Here is an 11556-nt window from a genome sequence, read left to right as displayed (position 1 = left end):
TTTGCAAACAAGAGTTTTTGTAGCTCAGCTCCGTTGAATGAGAACTGTTTCTCAATCTTGTGTGACTTTTGATGTTGTAACGCTCTACCACAGAACACAGTTCTGTTAGTGGACTTTGACCTCATTGTTTGGGGAAGTCACATACCTCAAACACTGTTAATCAGTTGCCATTATTAGAATGCAACAATGGAAAATTCAAGCTTAATTTTAGGGTATGAAGACATATTGTCCAAAGTCAACAACTAAGCTATACTGCCACCTATCGCATAGTGTGTATAGACAAGTTTATGAGCCGTTTCCGCTCTACATCCTACACTCCTCCCATCGATGCAATCCATTTCCGTTTTGGCGTGCTGGTTTGTTTTTAGCCACAGACACACATAGGTTTTTAGCTAGCTAGCTCTGTCCTGCCGACGAAAGTAAATTAAAGATGGATACTAAAAAAAAAAAAAAAAAAAAAAAAAGTGGTTCGGGAACAACGTGTGCGGTAGTGTGCTGACCTAGTTAACCTGAAGAGTCCACTGATCAGAGAGCCTCGTGAGGTTTAGAATCTTGTCTTGTGTCCCTGTCTATCAGCACCCAGCCATGTTGTTCATTAAATACAGATAAACACAACAAATACTGTGTGCATTGTAGTTTTTAATATTATATATGAATATTTTTATAGTGATGTAATTATGTGGACTGCTTCTGTATTTTACGGTTTAATACCTGTTAGGATTAAACACGTTCTATTTCTTGTTGAAGCCATTTGTTTAGTTTCCTCAAAGCAATTCATTCATCCAGTGTTATTAATGTACAGCATGAGCTTACTATGAATGATGAACTGTGTTAAAAGAAACTGTGACACTAAGGAACATACGGCCTAGCATTCATGATCGTAGTTCAGTGCAATAATGAAATGAAATTACATTTTTACATTTACATAAACTTTTATTTTCACACAAACAGTCAAGGTGGTTGAATTGTGTTCCCATTGTAAGGACATAATTATTAAAATTGAAACCTCACGAGCAGCGAGCTACATGTCTAGACGAAGCTGCGTTAGCATGGAAGTTTGTTTACACCGGCATACGCTGCGCAAACCACTTCCGGCGGAAATTAAGTGCATTTTTGTAGGGTAATGGCGCCCCCCGGGATTTGGCGCGTAAACTTGTCTATACCAGGGGTGTCAAACTCGTGCCATGGATGGCCAAGAGGCTGCAGGTTTTCATTCCAACCAACAACTCCACCAGGGGCCTATTCCATCAAGCTGGCTAACGGGATAGCCTGGCTTATTTCGATGAGCCTCGCTAATTTAAGTGAGAGTTCCGTTCCATCAAAGTGGCTTATATAAGTTGCAGCTCAGTAACCATGGCAACTTAGTCAGCAGAACTAGCCTGCTCCGTGGCAGGCTTACAGCCAAGCTTAGCTCAGCTGCGTGTCAGAGAATGTCCAACGGACGCAAACAGACCCCCAAATGACAGCTGCGTCATGTCTTGTTGCCCCGGCATCACATATTCAGTTTAATTAAATTCAAATTTAATTATGTAGCACCATGTCTGTGTTCGGAAATATAAATTCAGACTTAGCCTATTTCCCACAATGTGACCAAGCATGAATGTACGTGTTTACTTAATAAAAATAAATGTAATGAAAATCATGTGTTATCACTGTCAGTCTCCGAAATCAACCGAATAAACAATCAATTACTCAATCAAATTTTATTCATATAGCACAAGTCATACATCAAATGCAACAACAAGCGTTGAACATAAAAGGGTTGAAAAGAACATGAGGTTAAATAAAAAAGACGTCTTATTTTATTTCCCACCCGCAAGTTGCGATGACCCGCCTCTATTCTGCCCGAAGCCAATAGGTTAGTTGACACAGGTGAGGGACGTTTACAAGAACACATATTTCAGTTAATCCCAATTGGATTCATGGTCATCCCACTTTTTGAATGATCCCTTTATATTTGGATTTTTACATGTAGCCTACCTATAATTTCATATATAATATAAATTCCTAAGTTTTGAAATAATTTAGCCTATTAACCATTAAAAAAACAACAAAACAAACTCAATAATCATAATTTTGTTCAAGCTGTGAAGACAAAGAATGAAAGCATTAGATACAGTCCAAACCATGGCTTTCTGTTGTGTTTAAATTTATAGGCTACTTAGCCTACTTCCTTCTCCAGTTTTTTGATTTCCATATCCCGACAGTGTCGCACCCATAGGTCGCACCGGTCAACAATCCTGCTTCCGGCGCCCCTCTGGCCGCTAGCGGCGCCCCTCCAGCAGATGGCGCCCTAGGCAGTTGCCTATACCGCCTATACCAAAAGCCGGCCCTGTTTGTGGTGATTTCTCTATATTCTTCATATAGTTCCATCAGCAGTGTCTGCTCCGCTGCTGAAAATGTCGAGGCTCTCCTTTTCCCCTCCTTTTGAGACAGTTGTATCTTCGTTTCAACAATCGACTGTTCTGGGCTGCTTATGTTCCCCGTGAACGCGCGCACTTGAGGCTTGTTCAAACGTGGCTAGAATTAGCGCTGACTAGACGCGGCTGAATCGCGTTAGTGGAACGGGTGGAGGCTTTAGTAAAAGTTGACGCTAATTCAAGCCAGGCTATATCACGTAAGCGCAGCTTTCTTTAGCTGCTTTCATGGAATAGCCCTCTGGCCTCTATCTCACTGAGCTGAAACTTCACATGTAGCTTCACAAACTGACTGAGCCAATCACTGACATGCAGGGCAGCAGTCATCCATGCATGGAAAGGCAGATTTTAAACAGCTGTCAAAAATTCAGTTATTAAGACAAAAATCTGAAAATACACATGTTGCAACTAGACAGCATGGAGATGTTGATCATTTGATTGATTTGCTCCATAAGTGAAAAACTGATGTTTAAAAATGCCATTCTTGCATTGACTCCAATTGTTCACATGAGAGTAAAATTCAAAATGCTGTCAAAAATTCAGTTTTTGAGATAAAATTCTGAAATTTGCCACACATCATCTACCATGACTCTAGAATTTTGTCGTTTCTTTTCATGAACATTGAAGATTTATTTAGCAAGAATTTGCATGTATATGTTGACAGTACCGTTTATAGTCAAACATTTTGATGCACTGTAGGCTCAATTTTTGATAAATCAAAAATCGGAGAAACAACATTTGTGTAGGACAGTCTGAAGATGCTCTGTAGCAATTTTGGTGTCAATTGAGCAAAAATTGTGGGAGGAGATAGGTTTAAGATTTTTTATAGTTTTTGAAAAAACAGTGATGGACTCTATAGGTTTAAGTGCACAAAAATGTCTTCAGTGTTGAGGCTAGTTTGATGTGTGAAGTTGTAGCAGATATGGTTGATTTGTTATAAATTTTCAAAGTTTTGAACTTTAGAGGCTTGCTATAGCGCCACCATCAGGACTATTGGCTTGAGTTTGCAGCTGAGGTCATCTGGCATGGGACTGGACCTTTGTGCAAAGTTTGGTGAGTTTTCATCCATAGCAAGTATGATTTCCTCAGAAGAAGAAAGAAAGAAAGAAAGAAAGAAAGAAAGAAAGAAAGAAAGAAAGAAAGAAAAAGAAAGAAGAAAGAATTCCTGGAAATACAATAGTGTCCAGGCAGCTTAGGCTGCCCGGACCCTAAAAAGAAAGGGAGCTACAGCAAGCAGTCTGGGGGAGCAGCTCTCTGCTCTCCTGGATCAAGCCATCGACCAGCAGCAAGGGGGATGAGGAGGAGACAGAACCCACAGATGAAGAAGAAAGGTCAGAGTCAACACCAGTCATGTTAAGGGACAACTGTCTAGGGGAATTTCAAGCTCAGATTTGAAACTGTTCATCTAATTTTATTGAAATATCTTATCCACAATTTATTTTAACTACACAAAATGGTTTGGACATTCTAAATCAAGCATGAATCTATATTAGCTGAATATTATTTTGATGTTACAACACTTGCAATAATCTTGTATTTACCTTAATAGGCTATTATTAAAACATTGCCAATGACAATCAGCCCATTAAAATTTGTCTGCAGAACACAGCTATGTGGTAGGGTATTGAAGTTAGGCCATGGCAGTTACAGTCTGGTGTGATGACACCAAGCAGTCTTACCCAAATAAACATCATATTCTATTGTTAGTCTAGGCAGCTACAGCAGGCAGCGCAGGGAAGCAGCTCTCTGTTGTCCTGCAATAGGCCATCTACCAGCATGGAAGATGAGGGAGATGAATCACCAGAATATGTGACAGACACAGATGAAGCAGAAATGTCAGAGTCCAGAGCAGCCACACTGCAGAAGGTGCCCTTTTTTTCACTTGAGTACCTGGCCCCCAAAATGTCTGTGCACGCCACTGGAAATAATCTACCAAACACAAATTTCCTTACTTTTTGTACGATGTTTATCTCTAATATACAGTGTTGATATTCCTCTGTTCTTTACCAGACCTTGGTGCAGTAACGAGATCACTCTCCCCGTATTGTTTTTGTATGCATTGCACAGAGTAACAATCACTTTGTTTAACTCCTGGGGGAGATCTGGTTTTACATCCTTCTCAAAGAAATCTCTGACTTGGAAATACCTAAATTGATCATGGGCTTCCAAGCCATATTTTCTCTTTAGATTTTGAAAGCTTTCAATTTTGCCCTTGTCAATTATGGTGCATATCGCTGTAATGCCTTTATTTATCCATTGTTTAAAATTACCGTCCATTATCCCTGGTTTAAATTTAGTGTCATAAGCCACCCAACTCAAATTTTTAATTTCCTTCTCAAAAATTGTATGGAAATTGGAAATTGTATTTCCTGACTACCATAAACCAGATTTCCAGAGTGAATTTAATGATTGGATCAAGCTTTCCCTCATAATTCCCTATTTGCTATCATACTTTGGACATGACATCCCTCTGTTTTTAATTCAATCTCTTTCCACCTTGCAATAAATCTAGGTTCACACCAATACACCAAGGGTTGATTTTTTTAATTCCATTCCTTAAATTGTGATTTGGGAATTTCTACCGGCAGTGATTGAAACAAATATAAGATTCTCGGTAATATGTTCATCTTTATTATTTCTATTCTGGAGCTAAAATCTATAGTGTAAGCACTGACCATCATTCCATATCGTTTTGAATTTCCTGGTTTGTTAGGTCCCTGACTATACTCACTACTAAGTTTTTTGTTATTTTTGCGTTCCATTTGAATTTATACATTTGTTGGATAGCTTGGGGTGGGGTATAATGTATGGATAAAACCTGAGCTCTTGTCACATTGAGTTTATAACCTGATAAGTGGTAAAAAGAATCACATTTTTTCATTAGTGTAGGAAGATAGTTATTTGGTTGTTTTAGACTGATCAGAACATCATCCGCAAAGAGTCCAAATTTATGTTCTGTGCCTTTCACCTTTATCCCTGAAATACCTTCATCTTCCCATATCGCTTGAGCCAAGGGGCTCTAGTTTCCCGGCTCAGCGCAGGGTGGCGCAGTGAGGCGAACCCCACGCAGAGCTAGTTTCAACCAGCGAAACGCGTGAGGCGGACAGTTTGCAAGTTTCGCAGACCGAGGTGCGCCGAAATGGGAGTGGCGGTGCGCACACATCACCAACACCTCACAGATTATCAGTCACATTAACAATGCAATAAATACCCACAAAAAACACTATTCAATGCTATAATCTCAATCAGCACATAAATGTATCTCCATATCGTCTGTCCTGTCACAACTGATGTCAGATCAAAGGAGATTGGCACCATTTGGCATGCGTAATGAAAACCCAACCTGATCACCTGTCAGTCAAACAATGTGTCCAGTACGGTGATGTCTTTTTTCCAGTCATGGTGTCTGGCACTGCTCGTGTTAACTACACAGTCCTTCTTCCATATATATAAATATTCCACACTGGGTTTCCATTATCTGGTAATCACCGGACTATGACTGGTAAAATCTGCCAAAGTCCGGTAATTTTTAAATGTCCGGTAAAAATATTCCCTCTAAGCACAATTTGAATTTTATTAAAACAGTCGATTTCAACATTTTTTTTTTTTTTTAATAGTCTGCATGATCCCCGTCTCCAGTGTACCAGGGAGAGAGAGAGAGAGAGAGAGGTTTTTCTCTGCAGAACCGGATCAAAACAGCACAGCGAAGTCGCCTAGAGGAGAACAAGGTCACAAGACTGATGGGCACTGCAAGTTGCAGAGAGACACTTGAGACTTTCAATTTTAATTCAGCTGCTGAATTAAATTTTTTATTGCATCTATTTGATTTCAAGTTGGCAGCACACCAAGTTATTAAAATGGTATGAGCCAGTTTTGCTGTTGTTGTTGTTGTTTGCAAATTGTAGTTGCAATTGTTTAGCTACAATTGTATGCAATGTTCATGTTAAAAGTGCACAGGCTTGTGCAATATTTATTTTAGAAGTTACGCATGTGAGTCAATTGACGGCCCTCATTTTATTTGATATAGCCTACTTTTCAATAAAAAGATTACGCTATAAATTGACATGCTTTGATATCATTCTTATATAGCCTGCATATAATTTTAAGCTCAATAAATTCAGATAATATTTGACCGGAATTTCAAACATTTGTCCAGTAAATTGAAAACCTGCCGGTCACGTTCTCCGGTGCCAATTTTTTACTAACGGAAACCCTGATTCTACACAAATCAAAAATGTAATATGCATCAGTTCCTTGCCAGACACTGGGCGTATAATATGACCCCGTATAATATGGTAATATTTTTGATAAAGCAACTTATAGAATACTGCACCCTGCCTTTGACACTTAGCCAGGCTAAAAGATTATTCATTATATGAACACTTGCTCAGTATGGGCACTGAAGGACCAGACGAGCTGCTTTGCTCTGGGCATCTGTAGCCTGGACAGATTACTTTCTAAGGAACTGGACCAAATCACTGTACAATAGTGTAGATGTGACAAAACAATTGCCTGTACAACCTGTTTAATCAAATGCTTTGGCAGAAATGGTCTGCAGTGCTTGATTACTGCCATACCTCTACCCATTTTTTGGACCATACGGTCAACTTGTCTGTTCCAGGACATACAACTGTCAACCGTTATTCCCAGAAGCGTTACTTCTGATAGCTGCTCTATCTCTGTGTCACCCCTAGTTAAGTGAAGCATGGGTGCTTCTCTTAATGAGTGTTTTGTTCCTATTACTATGCTTTTTGTTTTTCCTTTATTTAGAACCAATTTATTTATCCTCATCCATTTTTCTGTTAACTCTAATTCTTTATTCAATATATCAGTCAGTACGTCAGGTGTACGTGCTGATGCATACACAGTTGAATCATCAGCATACATGACAACAGTGGCCTGGTTCAAAATTAAAGGTAGATCATTTATAAAGATGGAAAAAAAAGTGGCCCCAAGGAACTTCCTTGAGGCACCCCACAGCTCACAGTTCTCAGCTCAGAATAACTTCCATTGAAATAAACTGTACATTTCCTGTCTGTTAAATAACTTCTGACCAATTCTAAGGCAGATTGTTCAAAACCATAGCAGCATAACTTATTTAGTAATATTCTGTGGTCAAGAACATCGAACGCTGCACTCAAATCTAGCAATACTGCACCCACTATATTTTTATCATCAACTTCCTTCATCCAGTCATCAGTCATCTGAGTGAGTGCTGTTGCAGTGGAGTGCCCCTTCTTGTATGCATGTTGGTAAGGCGTGTTTAAGGCATTCTTACAAAAATATCCCGGAATTTGCTCATACATTATCTGTTCCATTATTTTACTGAGAACAGGCAATAAACTAATTGGTTGGCTGTTTTTGCCAGAAAAAGATTCTTTACTGTCCTTTGGTAATGGAATAATCTTGGCTATTTTCCATTCAGAGGGGGCAAACACCATTTAGAAAACTTAAAATAATAATATGAGCAACAGGCAGAGCAATCAGATTGGCTATAGGTTTCAATAGCTTTATGTCAAAATTGTCTACACCTGAAGGTTTTTCTTTACTTGATTGGAGTAATTTCAGTATTAAATCAGCACTAATATTTTCAAAAACAAACTTACAGGTTTTGTTATGCATTATTTTAGCAATCAGCTTGCTTGAATAATCATCATCATTGTTAATGGGTAAACCATCACGTATGCTTTGAATTTTTTCACTGAAATAACTACTGAAATAGTTAGCAATATCACTTGGCTTTGTCAAGAACCTCCCCTCTACCTCCAAAAAAGATGGTGTCGATTTCCCTTTTCTGCCCATTAATTCATTGAGAGGTTTCCAAATCTTACCATTGTCTTGTCCTGCCACAACTATTTTATTTTGATAATATGCTCTCTTTTTTATTTTGTTCAATTTTGTCACATGATTCCTTAGTTTGCGGTAGGTGTCCCACTGCAGTGACTCACCTGATCTGATTGCCTCTGCCTTGGCCCGATTTCTTGCAGTCATGTGGTCTCTCATCTCCTTGTCCAACCATGGAGCTTTTGCATGTCTGACAGTTCTCTTCTTTAATGGTGCATGTTTATCAATAATTGGCATTAATAGATCATTGAACTCACCCAGGGCCCAATTTGGATTTTGCTCCCTCAGCACTGTTGACCAATCAATTCTATTTACATCATTATAATACTGGCTTTCATCATAATGTTTAAACATCCTCTGAAAAATAATTTTCTGACCAGATTTTGGAACTTTTGCTTTTCGTCCTATTGCTATTAAGCGATGATCACTACAGCCTACAGGGATAGATATTGTCTTCGAACACATTCCAGCAGCATTTGTAAATATCAAATCAATAATAATAATTCCTGATAACTTGTGTCATATTGCAAGTATTAACACAGGAAAGCAGCTTGGATCGAAGTGCACAAGCTTTTGAGTACCAATCGATATTCAAGTCACCACGAAAGTAAACTTCATCATTCAGATCACCTACCCTATCCAGCATCACAAATCACAAATTAAATCAAGATACACTGCATTAGCACTTGGTGGTCTGTAAAGCACCCAATTAGGAGCAGTTTTAAAGTGAATCGGCTGTGTAAAACCCACTCGACGCCTTCTCTCCTCCTCTTCTCTCCTTGTGCCGGTAGGAGGGACGGCGGAGTACTTGCGCCACCGAGCATGGCGTGCCAAACTTGCAAAATCCGCCTGGCCACACCCAATTGGTGAAGCGCATCTGCGCTACTCCCCTGCCTCGCCAGGTCTGCGAAACTAGAGCCCAAGGGCTCAATGAAAGAGGGTTGGTGATAAGCAGCACCCTTGTCTGGTAGATCTTTCCAATTTGAACCAGTTTGTGAGATTTCCGTTTATTTTTATTCTAGCCTTCGGGTTTTGGTAAAGTATTTTAATAACATTAACTGAGTCTGTATTAAAGCCAAAATTTTCTAAACTGAGATATACAAATTTCCAATTGACACTGTCAAATGCTTTTTCTGTGTCTAAGCTAAGTAACAATGCACTTACCCCCTCTTTTGTGCTTCTCCAATTATATGTAGTGTCCGTCTTATATTGTCTTGCGTTTGGTGTCTCATGATAAATCCAGATTGGTCCTCATTAATTAGATCTGACATAAACGTCTCAAGTCTCTTGGCTAAAATAGTTGTATATATTTTATAGTCACAATTTAATATAGATGTTGGCCTATAATTTTCACAAAATTCTTTGTCCTTTCCTTCTTTGGGGAGAACTGTAATTATAGCCAGTTCCTTTGTTGTGATATATGAATTTATCATCCTGTTTTGTTCCTCCCCTATCGCTGGCAAATCTAATGAATTTAAGAAGTTTCTTATTGACTCCTCGTCAGTTGAGGCAATTTTTTTATAGTAATTTTCAAATATTGTATCTATCTGCACCTATGTATTCTATCTTCCCTGGATCAAATTCTCATGTATTGGTTGCTGGATCTCTGATTTTATAGATTGTATTCATGAGTTGTTGCTTCCTTATTTGCCTAGCTAGTAATTTTGTTGCTTTAGGGCCCGACTCATAGTAAGTTTGCTTCAGGAATCTGATTTTCTTTTGCCCCTCATTTTCTAGTATTTCGTTTACTTTTGTCTTTACTTCCTTGATTTGTTGAAGCACACTTGAATCGTTTGAATTTTTATGACGTTGCTCTAAATCTTTGAGTTCTTTAATCTTAACCGGATATAATTCCAATCTAGCTTTCTTAAGATGTGATGTTTGAGATACAAGCTTTTCCCGCATAACTGCTTTCATGGCGTCCCAAAGAGTGAAAATAATAAACGTCGTCCACCTCCTTCATCCGGACCTCCATTCCCCTTTTCCTCATCTCTGTCGCTGCTTCTTGTGCGCTGTTGTAGAGCCAGGCTCCGTCGGTCCAGTGGATTCTGATTTTTGTTAGGAGCGTCTGGAACCTGATACCTTTATCCTTAAGGATCTTTTTTTTATCATTCCTTTTATCTTTATTTCTGTGTAGGCTTTGCGTTTCTGCACCACTTCAGCCGCGTAGTCATGGTAAAAAAAAACAGAGGTATGTTGTTCAACTTAATCCGTTTCTGACAGGCTTGCTTTAGTATCTCTTCTTTGTCAAACCGCAGGAAGTTAATGATTATGGACCGTGGTGTCTCTCCAGGGCCGGGTCTCCTCGCTGCCGCTTGTTGTGCCCATTGAATTAGCAGGTCGGTCCCCTCCGGCAAAGTTAACTCTCTCCGTAGTAGCTCCTCGATGTAGCGGGGCACCGAGTCCTTCTCCGAGCCCTCCGTGATCCCAAATATCCATGTTGTTCCTTCTGGACCTTCCCTTGAGGTCGGTTAGCTTTTCTTGCAGCTTCCTCTGCTCGTGGAGTGTTAGTAACAGTGCTTCTTTAGCCACCACGTTGAACGTCTCCAATTCCTCGATACGTGCTTGTGCCTCGCTGAGGCTTTTCTTCTGGCCCTGTAGCTCGTCATTGTTTGCCTTTAGTTGGTTGTTGACGTCTTCTTTGAAGTTGGCAAACTCCTGTCTGAAGCTTGCGTTGAGAGCCATTATGTCCCTATTCATGTCTTCTTTGAGCTCACATATTTCTTTGGTAATGTTCGCTAAACATTCATACAGCATTGGCGCTTCCTCCTAGGCGCATGCCTCGCTGCCATTATCCTCCCCCTCAGTATTAGTTTTCATGACGAGTTTTTACTTTTCCTCCTGGGTTTTCAGATTTCCTCGGCTTCTCAGTTGTCTTCCCCCTACCGTTCCTCATTTAATTCAGTATTGAATTCCCTATCTTTAGTTGGAGGGGTTTATTTGCTCTTGACTGGTAGGAGCTATGACTTATGCTGCCATCCCTCACGGCTCTCAACTGGAAGTCCCAATGACCCCCAAATTCATTCATTCATTCATTCCGTTAGCAATAACTTAACTTCCTTCATTCGTTCATTGATTCATTCAAAATTTATTCTGATTCGTTTATACCATATTCTTCGTTTTTTTTTTTTTTTTTTTTTTTTTTTGGAAGTTCAGTAAATATTCCATACCATCCAATACCCATTTAGAAATTAGTCTGACACAGACTGATTTCTTCTGAATTCTATAAGGCTGGGAGACAATACCTGTTTAATAGTAGGTGAACTCTGGGATGCATTACTGTTGTTACATAAAG

Source organism: Myripristis murdjan, chromosome 4, assembly GCF_902150065.1.
Source record: "Myripristis murdjan chromosome 4, fMyrMur1.1, whole genome shotgun sequence".
NCBI lineage: Eukaryota > Metazoa > Chordata > Actinopteri > Holocentriformes > Holocentridae > Myripristis > Myripristis murdjan.
The sequence above is the reverse complement of the archived record's forward strand: the minus strand, read 5'-3'. Positions refer to the sequence as shown.